The sequence below is a fragment of the Lithobates pipiens genome, unplaced genomic scaffold, assembly GCF_037356315.1.
Source record: "Lithobates pipiens isolate NorthernLeopardFrog02 unplaced genomic scaffold, aLitPip1_a1.2 Scaffold_28, whole genome shotgun sequence".
In the NCBI taxonomy this organism is placed as follows: Eukaryota; Metazoa; Chordata; class Amphibia; order Anura; family Ranidae; genus Lithobates; species Lithobates pipiens.
The window spans coordinates 202,824,165-202,840,461 of record NW_027507789.1 but is presented as its reverse complement, the minus strand read 5'-3'; the positions used below and the strand labels follow the sequence as shown (position 1 = coordinate 202,840,461).

Sequence of the window (16,297 nt, the reverse complement as noted above, 5' to 3'; positions counted from 1 at the left end):
ATTTCCCCCCCATCTTCTTTTTACATTTACAATACTGCCAACTATATACCTTTTTGGCTGATCTGTATACCATGGTCATATGATGCAGAGTTTGTCCAGAGCTGTGTGTTCAGGTAGGAGGAGATTTCCACTATAGCCTGTATACACGCCTGCATGTCAATGTCAATATCATGTGACCTGGCTAGCTCTGAGAACAAGGAAATGTTCTCTCCAGCATAAAACTGAGCATGTGCAGGTCGGCTACTCTGCCTGTGTTAGCTGGCCTTCCCCAGATAGACAGTGCAGGGGGGAAGGATCTGTGTATACAGGATCAAACAGCCTTTTTACACAATGCAGAGGATTAACCCCTTCAGTTCCACAGTGAGTATAACAAGCATGCTATGCTGCATATACAGACTGATTTTACTGTTGTGGGTTTAGCAACACTTTAAGTGTACAGACCAAGCCTCAAGATCTTTAACCCCTTCTTTGTTAGACAGTGTGCACATCTAGTTTACAAGTGATAATAGCTATCTGCCAGCACAGCGCATGGTATACTTAACTCCCCAGTCCCCACCTGAACATTACAAAGAAGAGTAAAGCTTAAGTAGGACTGTTCAGCAACTAAAAAGGTGAGCAGTCGTTTTAAATTTTATTTGAAAGCTATTGTATATGAATGGTGCCATGTAACAAAAATAAAATAGGTGTTATCCCAATTTGGCTGCAGAAGTGTAATTACACTATAAAGGAAGCCTGTGATGAGAGAATCACGAAGGACACCATGCAGAAACTCCGGAAGCTGTTATTTTTGCCACCCCTGGCTTATATACAATAAGTCACTGACCCAGGATAAGTATGCAGATTAACACTTCATAAATTTCCCTGACTGTCAGGATCTGCCTACTTGTTCTGGGTCAGTGATTCAGGAAGTCCGGGGGGGGGGGGGGGGGGGGGTCAGCATAATAGCCAGTCAGCAATGGCTACCCATGTATTTTATTTATTTTAGGTTTGCTATAATGCAGTCTTCAAACTTTAGTGAAATTAACTGTATGCGATTTATTAGCATGTGAATCCCATCACTGACAACATACATCTATCCTGCATTTGACGTATTCATCCCTATGCAGTGTATAGGCATACCGCTATGTGGTAACCTCTTCAATGCCACTGCATTCACCGGGGAATCGGTAATGTTTGCTAAGCAGTATAACCTTAATGAAGCATAATCCCTATTGTAAAATAGCCGTATATGTTTTGCAGTGGAGGAATGCCTGACCGTGTTTGCAGGTATGGAGGCACTTGTGACTTGGCAGAAGCTCTCCATATGTCCGCAAAGCACTCAGTTTAAATTGCTTGTGCTCATAGTTTTTTTTTTGTTTTTTTGTATATGAAATAAATACGACGCCACGAGTGTAAGGATAACCTCAATATCAATGCATATAGCTTTTATTAAGGACAGTTCTGCCAAAAGTGTTTTAAGTTTCTATGGGTTTTACCCGGTTGAATCGCCCACCAGTTTTAGATGTATTCTCCCTGGAGGAGAGAGCTCTCTGCAGCTGGCTTTACCGTGGAGTCTCTCTCTCACCCCTTCTCCCATTTCTTTCTCTCTCTCCACCCCCTTCTCATTTCTCTTTCTCTCTCACCCCCTTCTCCATTTCTCTCTCTTTCTCCCTCCTCTCTCTCTCTCTCCTCTCTCTCCATTTCTTTCTCTCTCTCTCCTTCCTTCTCTCTCCTTCCTACTCTCTCTCCCCCCTCTCCATTTCTTTCTCTCTCTCTCTCTCTCCTTCCTTCTCTCTCTCTCTCTCTCTCTCCTTCCTTCTCTCTCTCTCTCTCCCTTCCTTCTCTCTCTCTCTCCTTCCTTCTCTCTCCTTCCTACTCTCTCTCCCCCTCTCCCATCTCTCTCTCTCTCTCTCTCTCTCTCTCTCTCTCTCCCTCTCTTCCTCTCTCTCTCTCTCTCTCTCCCCCCTCTCCATTTTCTCCTCTCTCTCCTTCCTTCTCTCTCTTCCTCCTCCCTCTCTCTCTCTCTCCACTCCTTCTCTCTCTCTCCACCTCTCTCTCTCTCCCTCCCTCCCTCCTTCTCTCCCTCTCTCCCTCCCTCTCCCCCTCTCTCCATTTCTCTCTCTCCTTCTTTCTTCTCTCTCTCTCCCTCCTTCCTTCTCTCTCTCTCCTCCTTCCTTCTCTCTCTCTCCCTCCTTCCTTCTCTCTCCCTCCCTCCTTTCTCTCTCTCTCTCTCCCTCCCTCTCTCTCTCTCTCCCCCCTCTCCCTCCCTCCTTCTCTCTCTCTTTCCCTCCCTCCCTCTCTCCCTCATGCTCTCTCCCTCCCCCCTCTCTCTCTCTCCCTCCTCTCTCTCTCCTTCCCTCCCTCCTCTCTCTATTCCTTCCTCCCTCCCTCTCTCCTGCATGCTCTCTCCCTCCCTCTTTCTCTCTCTCTTCCTCTCTCTCACACTCTCTCTCCCCCCTCTCTCTGTCTCTCCCTCCCTCCCCCCTCTCTCTCCCTCTCTCACGCTCTTCCTCTCTCCCCCCTCTCTCTCTCTCTCTCTCTTTCCCTCCCCCCTCTCTCTCTATCCCTCTCTGTCTCTCTCTTCCTCTCTCCCCCCCTCTCCCCCCCTCTGTCTCCCTCCTTCTCTCTCTCTCTCTCTCTCTCTCTCTCTGTGTCTCTCTCTTCCTCTATCTCTTTCCTTTCTCTCTCTCACCCTCTTGGAGTTTCCATTAATGTTACATTAGAAAGATTACAGTGGGCCGATTAAGACTGTTACCGCCTTACAAAGAGTGAGACTCCAGCAGGGACCTCCACCCCTTAAAGTCCCCAAAAGATAAGTTACCAGTGGATGAGCATCAATTATTAGCAATATTAGGATTGAGCGGAGAGACCCTGAAACACACATCCTAATTTTTATTCTATGAATCAGTATTGATAAATGTGGCATGCCATCAGACACGTCCTGATTAAATAAGGGGCTATCTGTGCATAAGGCTGTATAGAGTACAGAACATTTCCATGCGGTATGATGTACACACAAAGCACTTTGTCTCGTATCCTTCCCTTCATAGCCTGACACGTGCTCACAGCTGCATGCAGCACAGGATTGGGATGGTTATAGTCATTACACTGCAACGGGCAGGCCTACTGCTCAGTACACTCTAACCTTATGTACATAGCTGTCAGCTGCCCCTGATTTCCAGCTACAGCTACCTGATATAAAGCAAACCTGAAAGAATAGACATATAGGAGCTACCACTTCAGGTGCAGGCCTCGGGGGGGGGGGGGGGGGGGTCGTTATCCCATCCTCTCTGTACTTCCCAACGAGATGCTGGGTGGAAGTTTTGACTTTTTTTTTACAGTTTGCTGGCTCTATGCTTGTTCCGCTCAGTGATTCATTAATTAGTAAAAACAAGGATCATGCCCTAAAGCCAGCAAAATTACAAGTCAACAATGGCAGCTGTCATATTTCTATCCATTACAGGCTCACTTTAAGCTCCGTCCTTGGCAGTGTTCCTGGTTTTCAGTGCTGACTGGCTATACCATAAAACACTTCCTTATTGCAGTATTGTGTTTTTCTTTTCTTAATCAATATCTGGATTTTTTTTTTTACGTTATCAGTGATCTGCAATTTATGTTTCAAATGCAAAAAAACACCATAAAGATGTATTTATTGGGTTTTAGTTCCACTGTCTTCAGTCATAGTATGGTGACACCAGCAAGTTTAGAAACACCATCTCCGTCTTCCAAGAAATTTGGAAAAAGTGTTGCAACTATATATTTGTATAATATGTCCATATAAATTAGATGAAAGTTGGATGAGGTAAGTAATGTTAAGTAGACAATTTTATTTGGCTGGTTTTGTTTTTTATGTGGAGTGATTGTAGCAGGTCACTTCAGCATATCAAACTGGTTAAAAAGTAAATTGTCTTCTTAGAAATGTTCTGCAAGCCCTTTCGTTTTTACTAAAACAAGTTGCTTAATGTGATCTATGTTAAGCACAGTATAGATCTGCATTGGGGTGATCCTAGAAAAGACGGGCAACCTATGGCTAAGCCTAGAGTCAGCACAGAAATGATAGCATTGTAAAGATCTATATGTGGCTGGTTAGTTCATTTCCTAAAGTACAGCAAGCCTGTAACACGGGGCTGTCCACTTTGGTCTTTGAGGGCCTTGATCCTTCCAAGTTTAGGACAGTGAGAGGTTGATTTACTAAGACTGGAAAGTGCAAAATCGGATGCAGTTCTGCATAGAAACTTAGCTTCCAGGTTTTTGTTTTTTTTTGTCAAAGCTAATTGAACAAGCTGAAGTTAACCTGGCCATACATTATACAATTTTCTTATTCAATTTCCTTTAGATTTACCTTCAACTATATAGTGCATGGACCTGCCTGATTGTGTACAAATTGAAAGTCTTAAGGTTTGACCTCAGATTATATGGTTTTGGTAAATCTAAAGGAAGCTGTACAAGAAAATTGTATGGCCAGCCTTAGAATCTGATTCTGAAAACCAAATTTTGCACGCTCCAGTTTTAGTAAATCAAAACCTAAATGACTAAGAGTTATTCCTAAGTGAATAACTTCCTGGGATTCAATGACCTTAATTCTCACCCTCTTTTTGTTATCTTTAGAAAGTTGCAATTCAGTAATCATCTTTAATTGCTTATTTAACCAAGTGCAATCACTTGATTGAAAATGCAGCAGAGCATTTTTCAGGTGCAGATATTTGTTGTATTGCATACCGAAAACTGCTAATAACAGTGATCAGAAACATTGGGAAATACAGTGGTGTGAAAAAGTGTTTGCCCCCTTCCTCATTTCCTGTTCCTTTGCATGTTTGTCACACTTAAGTGTTTCGGAACATCAAACCAATTTAAACAATAGTCAAGGACCAACACAAGTAAACACAAAATGCAATTTGTAAATGAAGGTGTTTATTATAAAGGTGAAAAAAAATCCAAACCATCATGGCCCTGTGTGAAAAAGTGATTGCCCCCCTTGTTAAAACATACTATAACTGTGGTTGTCCACACCTGAGTTCAATTTCTCTAGCCACACCCAGGCCTGATTATTGCCACACCTGTTCACAATCAAGGCATCACTTAAATAGGAGCTGCTTGACACAGTAAGGTCCACCAGAAGATCCTTAAAAGCTACACATCATGCCGAGACCCAAAGAAATTCAGGAACAATTGAGAAAGAAAAGTAATTGAGATCTATCAGTCTGGAAAGGGTTATAAAGCCATTTCCAAAGCTTTGGGAATCCAGCGAACCACAGTGAAAGCCATTATCCACAAATGGCGAAGACATGGAACAGTGGTGAACCTTCCCAGGAGTGGCCGGCCGCCCAAAATTACCCCAAGAGCGCAGCGACGGCTCATCCAAGAGGTCACAAAAGACCCCACAACAACGTCCAAGGAACTGCAGGCCTCACTTGCCTCAGTTAAGGTCAGTGTTCATGCCTCCACCATCAGGAAAAGACTGGGCAAAAATGGCCTGCATGGCAGAGTTCCAAGGAGAAAAACCACTGCTGAGCAAAAAGAACATCAAAGCTCGTCTCAATTTCTCCACAACACATCTTGATGATCCCCAAGACTTTTGGACAACATTCTGTGGACCGATGAGACAAAAGTGGAACTCTTTGGAAGGTGTGTGTCCAAGTATATCTGGCGTAGAAGGAACACTGCATTTCATAAAAAGAACATTATACCAACAGTAAAATATGGTGGTGGTAGTGTGATGGTCTGGCTGTTTTGCTGCTTCAGGACCTGGAAGACTTGCCGTGATAAAAGGAACTATGAATTCTGCTGTCTACCAAGAGATCCTGAAGGAGAATGTCCGACCATCTGTTCGTGTACTCAAGCTGAAACAAACTTGGGTTCTGCAGCAGGACAATGATCCTAAACACACCAGCAAGTCCACCACCGAATGGCTGAAGAAAAACAAAATGAAGACTTTGGAGTGGCCTAGCCAAAGTCCTGACCTGAATCCTATTGAGATGTTGTGGTATGACCTTAAAAAGGCCGTTCATGCTCGAAAACCCTCTAATGTAACTGAATTAGGACAATTCTGCAAAGATGAGTGGGCCAAAATTCCTCCAGGACGCTGTAAAAGCCTCATTGCACGTTATCGCAAACGCTTGGTTGCAAGTTGTTGCTGCTAAGGGTGGCCCAACCAGTTATTAGGTTTAGGGGGCAATCACTTTTTCACACAGGGCCATGATGGTTTGGATTTTTTTTTCACCTTTAATAATAAACACCTTCATTTACAAATTGCATTTTGTGTTTACTTGTGTTGTCCTTGACTATTGTTTAAATTGGTTTGATGTTCCGAAACACTTAAGTGTGACAAACATGCAAAGGAACAGGAAATGAGGAAGGGGGCAAACACTTTTTCACACCACTGTACCTATCTCCGTCTGATTTACATCTGCAAACTGTGTACATTTAACAGCCTTTAAACATTGCTATTTTACAAGAGGGTCTGGGGTGGGGGTGGGGGTGGGTGGGGGGACTCACTGTGTCAGAATTGTCTTCCTCAAAATTCTGCATTGCGTGAGGTCATCTAGGGCAACAATTTGACTTTGAAAATTTGTAGTGGGGTTGATTTAATAAGACCGGAGGGTGCAAAATCTGGTACGGCTCCGCATAGAAAACAACTGCTTCCAGTTTTGTTTTTGGGGTTTTTTTTTGGTCAAATTTGAACAAGTTGAAGTTAGAAACTGATTGGTTTCTCTATGCACAACTGCACCAGATTTCCCACTCTCCAGTTTTTAGTATACCAACCCCAAAATGACTTTTATATTCATTCTCTGGAAAAGGCAAAAAAAAAAAAAAAAACCTCTCCATACAGTGAAACTTGATTAATAGTTTCCAACATTAAAACCATTTCTAGGGACACTTTGTTGCTGCACCATTCATGCAACCATGCTTCATAATGTAAGGGGACCATTAACCAACACATTTTCCATTATATCACATCTCCAGAATCGGTTAAAATAGTTTTTACATTTCAAAAGCAAGCTCCAGTAACTTAAAAAATTAAAAATTAAAAAAAGGAATGGAAGCATAAAGTATGGACCACACTGAAAAGGAAGGATTTAACTGTTCATCGGAGGGGGTCAAAGCTAAAATACTGAATATTTCCAAGGTTTACAATTTTCCAGAAACACATCTTGGAAACCTGGGATAGTTGGCAACTAGGATCTAAAGAGCATTGCAAAGGTCACACAGCCCTAAACCCCGAAATCTTTTCATCGCCACTGCAGTGTGGTGTCAAGGTGAGCGGCACAAGTAAGGTTAATACAACAAGGCAAGCAGACACAACAGAGAATGAATTAAAGCCAGGTCTTACCTCCGGGGTCCGTAGCAGATCCCTCTGCTGCACGCGGCTCTTATAGAAGTGCATCTCTCCGCACTATAGACAAAAGGCTGTGCCCTCTGTTCATATTCTATTTTCTAATGTTAAATGGCACTGAATCTGTCTGGCCTCTCCCGCCCATGCATCTGAAATGGAAAGATAAATCAGGAAGGCAGGTAAGGCACAGGCCAGGCACGCCGGTCTCTGTCGGTCTGTCTCAGCACTTAGCACAAATCTGTCCCTTCTCTTTGTCTCCTCTCTCTCTCTCTCTCTCTCTCCCTCTCTCTCTTTGCTCACTCATTCCTTTGCATCTACTCTGAGCTTTAAAGCTCCCCTAACAATGTAGAGTGACTTCCACTAGTGAAAAATGATGATCACACTAAACAGAGGGCTATTATGAGCTGGATTTAGGCATCTGACTAAACCAGAGGTCACAGTGTGTTTCCTGCTCAGTCAGCATTGCTGTAATGGAACGCTCAGCTGGTCAACTTACCTGCCTCACTGCACTGTCTCTCTCCCAAGCACTCTTCTCTTGAGTAACATTAACACACACACAACTCCCAACTATGGAGATCAATAGCAATTTACTGGCTAACAGAAAATGGCTGTTTTAGTGTTAATGAATTTTTTTTTTTTTTTTTTTCCTGCTTTGGCTACGGTTTTCGTAATGAACCTCTTTACGCAGGGCCAGATTGAAATGACTGTAGCATATGGACCACTTTGATTTTGCCTGCGCGTTTTTATTTGATGTACTTAAAGTGGTGCATTTCATTCTCAGCCTTGTTGTTTTAATTTAGTATTTATGTCTAGTTTTTTATGTTTTTGTTTATATGGATATTTATTATAATTTCTCTCTTGTATGATACGCAGGGGGGGGGGGGGGCAGTCTTTACTGATACTCTCATCCTACACGAGGCTGCAAAAGTATAGCTCTCACTTTGCAGGTTACTTTAAATAAAATGGTATAGGTGTCAGCCGACTTTGATGTTATCTGTCTAACAAGAGGGGGGGAGGCCATCTCTATTGCCTCCGAAGCTAACAAAACCATTTGACTGTGTTTGGATCAGCATCAGATCTGATTTTTTTTTTTTTTTTCTCTCTCATCGTTGACCAAACATTCACACTTGTATATTGTTCATATTCTTGGTAGAGAGACCTCATGCTTTCCCTCCAGCACCAGCCTTACCTTAGGGAATATTAGTGACCAGCTGATCTACTATCCACCTAATAGCAATATCAAGGGTGCCTGCTGGCATCCACAGATAAAGCCGATTATCATTGCTGGTCTTTGGGGTTTTGAGTTTCATCCATAGACGAGGCAGCCTCTAGAACCTCTATGTGCACAGCATTGCAGGTATTTACATCATCCTTATCGACAATCTCTTTTACCCTTTCTTGCCACCCAGATGCATAGCTTTAAAGCCAGAGGGTATTTGCTTCCTCTTATATTACATAAAAATCTTTTGCTCATTTATTTTTTTGTAGACCCTCCAGCAGCAAACACCAGAGCAAAAAATTTAAATTTTTGGAGATGTTGCTTTATCCTTTATAGAATGTAGTGTGAGCAGAACACTGGTATATAAAAGGGGATGGGCCATAATGATGGATACCTTTGGCCTCATGGGCCTAGGAGCATTTGCACCTTCCTCACGCTCGATAACAGGGGTAGGCAACCTCAGCATTCCAGCTGTGGTGAAACTACACATCCCATCATGCCCCTGTCTCTGCAGAAGTCTAGAATGCCTCTTGGGACTTGTAGCTCCATAACAGATGGAGTGCTGGGGTTGCCTACCCCTGTTCTATAATTACACCTTAGTAGATGACTCTAAGAGCCCTTTCACACTGAGATGCTTAAAAACTGCCTATAAAACGCAGAGAGCTTTTGAGGTGCTTTTGAGGCATTAGCGTTGCCTTTTTTTGAAGGTCACGTGACTCAAAAACTGCTTCAATAACCATTTTGAGGTGCTTTTAGGCGCTTCCCATTCATTTTAATGGAGAGGGGCACATTTGAGGTGCTTTTTTTTTAGTGCTCCAAAGATGCAGTTTGCAGGAGTTTTTTCACCTGCCCGCCAGCGCACGTGAGCTTTCCAGGTGCTTTTTTTTAGCGTCAAAGTGCTGGAAAAGCTACCTCAGTGTGAACGGGCTCTTAATAAACAGTAGCTGGGTTAATCTTTGGCTTTATAACATTCTTGAAGTGAAAGTGTTTGGAGGTAATAAATGGGTAAAATGCTGGTAAGGCTCGTTATCAGCCATAGCCAGCTATGCAATAAAAACTCTTTCTTATTAATCACGTATGCAATAACAAGCAATAGCAATATCAATAGCGACTGTAAACGTTTCCCATGTATGAATGCTGATGTTCCTTTTAAACCTCCCTTTATGCAAGAAAGGCACCAGAAGTCTTTCCCTGTATATGGAGCTAATTGAGTCAATAATCCAATGTTTTTGCTAATGACTAGGGAAAGTGGGATTGAATTCTTTGAATGGACCGTCTTCCCAAGCGCTGATTAATATCGCCTCTCCCTAGAGAGTACAAGAATGGCTTAACGCAACTGTGCATTTAGTGAATTGTATACATCTAGGAATTTGTGCAAATAGCTCAGTGCGTAAACGGGACCGAATCAGAATAATTAGCAAGTCAATCGTTTGACTAAGGTTTGAGTTGTTATCTGAAAGAGTATTACCTGTAAACAAGAGACAAAACAGTAAGTACCCGTGGCTCTTCAGTGATGACATCATAGACACAGGTGTGAGCACCGGTTACTCTGTTCATGGGGGGGCTTGCACCAAAACATGCATAGTATGATGACGTTCAGTGCTTTTAGTTTTCTGATATTTAATGTGCACTAACCAACAGCAAGCAAAAGTTTACTGCTGTCTCTGCTTGGTTGCTGATTTTTATTTTCAGTATTAAAAACTCTGAGACAGAATGTACTCGTAGCAGGATATTCCATTCTATCTGAATTCAATCAAATTCAATTTAAGCCTAGTACAGACGGGCCGAATGTCAGGCGGCATCGGCCGGTTCAATAGAAACTGGCTGACATTTGTTTGACACGTGTGTACTGGAGTCAGTCCTACAAAAGCTGGCCAATCAGCCGGCTTTCTTTCAGTGGGACACGACTGAAAAAGGTCTACCGATTGGCTCCTGATCAGCGATCTCAGCCAATAGTTGAGAGTGGTAACCAGAGTGTCCTGGCGGGGGCCGTCCCAATGTCAGAACACAATAGCACAGCAGGTGGAGATTGTTGTACTAACATTGCATTGCTAGTACAGGGCTCCTTCTAAACTGTCAGTTTTTTTTTGTTCAGCACTGCTGGGTTGAACAAAAAAAAACACTACTGGTGTGTCCTAGACTTAACTAGCACCATAAAATATCCCGGTGTCATTTACGTTTTAGAAACAAATGCGATTTACTAAAACTGAATCTGGTGCATCTGTGCATAGTAACCAATCAGCTTCCAGGTTTTACTGTCAAAGCCTAATTGAACAAGTAGAAGTTAGAAGCTGATTGGTTACTATGCACAGCTGGACCAGATTCTGTATGCTCCAGTTTTAGGAAAATCCCCACGTAAATGTAATCTTTTCTAGAGAAAACATCTGAAAATCATGTTGTATGTTTAATCATCGGAATTCAAATGAAAGAAGCTACTGGTGAACGCAGACATTCCCCCCGGCTGGCACACATGCAGTTCCATGTCACAATAGATCATCCAGTTCAGGTTTAGTCCATTGCCCTAAGAACTAGTATGCTGACTATGGGGTAGATTTACTAAAACTGGTGCACTCGGAATCAGGTGCAGCTGTGCATGGTAGCCAATCAGCTTCTAACTTCAGCCTGTTCAATTAAGCTTTGACAATAAAACCTGGAAGCTGATTGGTTTCTATGCAGAGCTGCGCCAGATTTTGCACTCTGCAGTTTTAGTAAATAACCCCCTATGAATTGGAACAGCAGCTTCCCTTGAAGGTTTCTAACTCAGGTGTTTTGCAATGTGACTGATTCCCTTTAAAGCAATTCCCTTAGAATACTCTATTAGTATAATGTTGCAACTACAGACTAATATTGGGGTTGATTTGCTAAAACTGAAGAGTGCAGCTCTGCATAGAACCCAATCAGCTTCTAACTTAAAGGTGTTCAATTAACCTTTGATATAAAAAAAAAAACCCTAGAAGCTGATTGTTTTTTATGAAGAGCAGCACCCAATTTTGCACTCTTCAGTTTTAGTAAATCACCTTCATTGTCTCTGGTCATCAAAGCTTAGAAATCTGCAACGCAAAGAACTATGATAATTGTTAAAGGGTCAGTCCACTTTAATGTAATATTTCCGGGTTTTTGGTAAGAACTCTTTAAATGGAGTATCCTATAGCAACAGGATTTTGTTTCATTCATTGCTTCAAGCAGTGTGATCAGCGAGAGATGATGGCTGATTGGTCATTACAGATTACTGCACTTTGCGCATTCCCTTCTGCCCCTATTAAATGAGTCTGTTGTCCCTCAGAAACGCTTGCTTAGCCAAGGTAACCCCATGCAGATGTGTATACAAGCTCCCCACTACTGCACTGGAGCCCTACAAGATCTATATAGGAGATAGTCAGTTCATCACATAAATAAACAATAAATGTGGAATTGTTACCAAGCTGTTACTTTCTTGCAGGGAACAAATATCACCCTATCCTGTTATTTGCTGCTCTCTTCCGAGAAAAAAAAGCAAATTTCTTTCCCATTTTCTAGCACAAGCCTTGCCTCACTCTGAATTATCGACTTTTACGCTTTTGTTTTACATTACCGTGTTATTATGCACCTAAAATTTTACAGACACCATAATAAGCCAGCAGTGCTATGTAAAGTAGGTGACTGCGGTATACCTTTTTTATTTTTATTTTTTTTGTTTTGTTTTATGATGGGCCTTTTTCAATATCTCTCTGCTTGAAAATAATCTACTCCTGCTGTTATGTATTAAACAGAAAGATCACACAGCTTTATTTGTGCTTCTTCTTCTACAGTTATAGGGCATTTCCCAGATCGCTTTTAGCTTTGCAGTAACATAATGCCATTGTATTAGCCATTATGTCTTTGACATCCGTTTCTTGCTTGCATTAAGAGAACGGAGAACATCAATAGACTAAAGACATACGTCCCGCAACCTGCAAAGAAAGTTTTTAAAGCTGCCTGATATCAATGTATAGTGTATGGATAATATACACATGTATATTATGTATATGTATAAATTATTATGTATCAAAATCAACATTTGATGTTTCTGATTTAATTTAAAAAAAAAAATTCTTTTGATTTAAATGTTTTTTTTTCTCTTCTCTTCTCCTGATTTAAACATCACTAGAACAGACTAGGCAGTGTAGGGGTTAATGCCGGAATGTGAGCATTGACAAGCAAAGGATGTTTATGCAGCATCAATGTTAAGATTTTTGCTGCATATTGGGAAATATCTGCAATTTAGCCCTTCAATTTGACGAATTTTCTACTGTGTCCCACCTAGAAAAGAAGTTGCAATGGTTTCAGTTGCTCCTCAATGACTGCGCAGATCTGAAAACCGAGAAAAGGGTCTAAGCACATATGATACGTGTGTACATAGCAGCATGCTGAAGCTGGGAATATTACTGGATAGGGAGTGACACATGAGCTTCCTTATTCATCACCTTTGCTTAGGTGGTAATTTGGTACCTTGAATGTCGTTTTTTTTTTTTTTTTTACATTTCCTCACAGACCGGGCCTACCTGCTAAATCTCAGCAGTACAAGGCCACAATAACGCAGTACAGAAGATAGTGGACATAACTGAACTCTGTTAACCCTAAATATCTAAATGCCATGCTGGGACTTGTGGTCCCTTGACAGTTTCATTGCAGATGCTTGACCAGGCCTTTGCTGTAATACCCCCCCCCCCAAAAAAGCTAAACATTTATAAAAACCGAGGGAGAAAAAAATAAAAAGGCTAATTTTGCTCAAACCAACCAATATGGAGTTGGCATTTTTACTGTGAAAAATCAGAGCTGCAATCCGGTTGCTGCGGACTACGCAGACCCTTTTTCCGCGTTTAGGAATCCTCGTCACTCATGCATGCTGTGATAGTTACACACAGCAACTCATTCATCCTAAATTCAAAATCTGTATACATATTCAAAATAAATGAACTTTAATCAAAAAAATAAAAAAATAAAAAAATTATAATAATAGCATCAAAAGCTTGAAAATATTTCATATAAAACTATAACACTGCAAAACCAACATAATAGCAATAATCAAAATCTCAATATGATACACTTGTTTATGGTATAATACATAGATGTCACAAATATCTCTTAAAATAGCAATGGATTTTTAGTAAGACTATATGCACTTATTTATTACGCAGAGCACAAGGCAGCAGTCGAGTTTAAATTGCAGTAACCCATAGCAACTAAAGACGTGCTCCCTTTAGACAGTTTAGAGCAGACATGCATATTTCTCATTAGTAGGATCGGGAGACTTTGCGCGTTGGTGTTTGTCCTACTACACAAGTTTGATGTTTAGACAGGCTATAAATGATGCCAATAAAGAAAGCAGTACCTATTAAATATTAAACCTATTTTATGAGCGCAAGCCATTATTTAAAAACCTTAGCATATGTCTACCGTGACCACAAATTGAGTAGAATATCATTTCTTGCAGTAAATGCTCTTAATTAAAAAAAAAAAAAGAAGCCCAGCGCTCTCTCTAGCAATGTATTCACTAGTCTCTCTTATGATCAAAGCTTGCGTTATCCTAGGAGCAATGCCACCAACAACGCAGGCCTCCACCGGCAACCAACAGGTTAACCCCGTCCAACGATTACATGTCAAAGTTGTAAGGTTTCAGGCTGATACATGTGCTTTAGCTGCTTACGCTGCAGAATCCTGCCATGAGTAATTTCATCCTGAACAAGCCAACCAAAGAAGCACATTTGTGCGCACCCCCCCCCCCCCCCCCACCCACCTTGATGCAAAGCACAGGGAGACAGAGAAAGAGGACAAGGAAGGGATGCTCATGTAAGTCACCAGTCAAGTTTGAATGGAGCAGGTAATGTGGTGTGTTAGTATTTAACGCGCAGAGGTCTGGTGCAGCCAGAGAAAGAAGAGCATAGGCAGAAAGATACATACCCTGACAGAAGAGTCTGTTGCAGCAGTGGAGTCACTAGAGCTGAAGCTGAAAGCTGAATCAGCTTTTGAGAGTTAGGGATGCATAGAGGAGGGTCATAGAATCACAAGGTAATATTATGCTGCAGCCGCCTTCCCCTCTTCCAGAGCCAATCTCTAATGCAGGAAGGGAAAAAAAAAATAATAAAACAGGCCCTGTAATGGTATTAGTCTATACTTTGAGAGAGAGAAAATACCCAGCCCCCCCCCCCCCCCCCCACCACCACCAGTCTAACACACACACACACACACACACACCACCCCATCACCGGCATCTCCACCTCCCTCACACTCATAGCAAAGCACCTTAACACAGACCAATTCTTTTTGCATCCTCCCTAGGGATGGAGCATTGCGATAGATGGGATAGCAAAGCCTTAAGGATAAGAATCTCCAGTAAGATGGGAAGTGGCCTATGGAGAGGTGCCTGGAATAGAGGCAGTATTCACGAGCTCAAGGTTCCATGCACAAGGGACATTGCTAAAGGATGAGCGTCCACAGGCACATGCATTGACGATGGGCGTGCTTGTTTACTCATTGCAGGGTTATGTTATTCTTGGCTTGCAAAGGGGGCAGCTTAAAGTGCAGTGTGGTCCTTATGTTGTAGAAAACAGGCCAGCGTCCCAAGCACAATTTTCTTTCTCGTTCTACTTTCAGCAATAACACGTTAAGAGACCATGACCCTCTCTTGCACCCAAATGACATGGAAACCACTAGCAATGAATAGCCCACCACACCCCAATGCAGTAAGCAAAAAATATGAAAAGTTATCTTTAAACACGAAATATACAGTGCTGGGATTATAGAAGATTGTATTTACATTATTTTGTCTTGCTATATGACCTTTTTCTCATCTATCTTGCAGCAGTGCAGTCATCGCGGTGTAGAAATGACCCACAATTCAGCTTACTCTATTTATGTTGGATAAATGCTGACATTCCTAAATTTCAGTGGAATGGTCTCCGTTTTTTCATAGACAAACTAATATAATGGTAGACACGCCCACACCTCCAAAAGCAATATTATTTTTGCTGCAAAATATACTTTAAAGCCATAAAGCTAAAATAGAGCAAACACTTTTTTTTGCAGAATTTATTATTTTGCTGCTCTGACATAAATGTCAAATTTCCGAGAAAGGTGGAGGTGTATTCTAAATCTTGCAGCAATGTGGTCATTACTGGCATTACAGCTCTCGGGTCTTACTGTTTCCTGGCTGTGTGTTCATGTAAAAAAAAAAAAAAAAGAAAGTCGGATAGATGATGAATACTCTTGCATCTGAGTGGCATTAAGAAAAAAAAAAAAAAAACTAGCGTGACTTCTTAATTCTGCAAATGAGCATTGTCCTTTAAACAACCTTTAAATGAAAAGTTAACACTCACGTTCAGATGATGTTTCCTAGCTGTCAGTCCGGCCGATAAATATTCACATCGCTGTGAAGTAGGCGTCCAGTGGAGAGAGAGCTCAATAAACCAGGAGGACGGAAACGTCTGACTAGAATGGGTCATGTTGTGGAAGGCAATGAAATTGTTTTCTTGAGGGAGAGGTGGGATTTTAAAAACCGATGCATATATATATATATATATATATCCTGATAGGCGTTGGACTCTTGCAGCGTCAGGCAAGTGGCCTCTTTTACCAGCAACTTTCCTCTGATCGCTTATAATCCGTCATAATAGAGCCAGCACTGAGAAACCTGTCTATCTATTGATCCCTGGGCCTGAAACAAGCTTTGGGTCTGGTTCTTACCTCGTCTTTGCACTCAAAAAAGATTACACAATGCTTTTTTTTTTTCATCCTCTTCTATTTTCTCT

General features: G+C 41.7%; 1 long non-coding RNA gene across 1 annotated transcript in view; it reads right to left on the bottom strand.

Annotated features, from left to right (window-relative positions):
- LOC143936027 (uncharacterized) overlaps positions 1–15,988 on the bottom strand; it is a 77,416-nt gene extending 61,428 nt beyond the window's left edge. Inside the window, exons 1-3 of the long non-coding RNA XR_013263604.1 lie at positions 15,866–15,988; positions 14,451–14,603; positions 7,310–7,461 (exon numbers count right to left, since the gene is read on the bottom strand). This is a non-coding gene — a long non-coding RNA (uncharacterized LOC143936027). The remainder of the gene's footprint in view (positions 1–7,309; positions 7,462–14,450; positions 14,604–15,865) is intronic.
- Between the last annotated feature and the right edge of the window lie 309 nt (positions 15,989–16,297).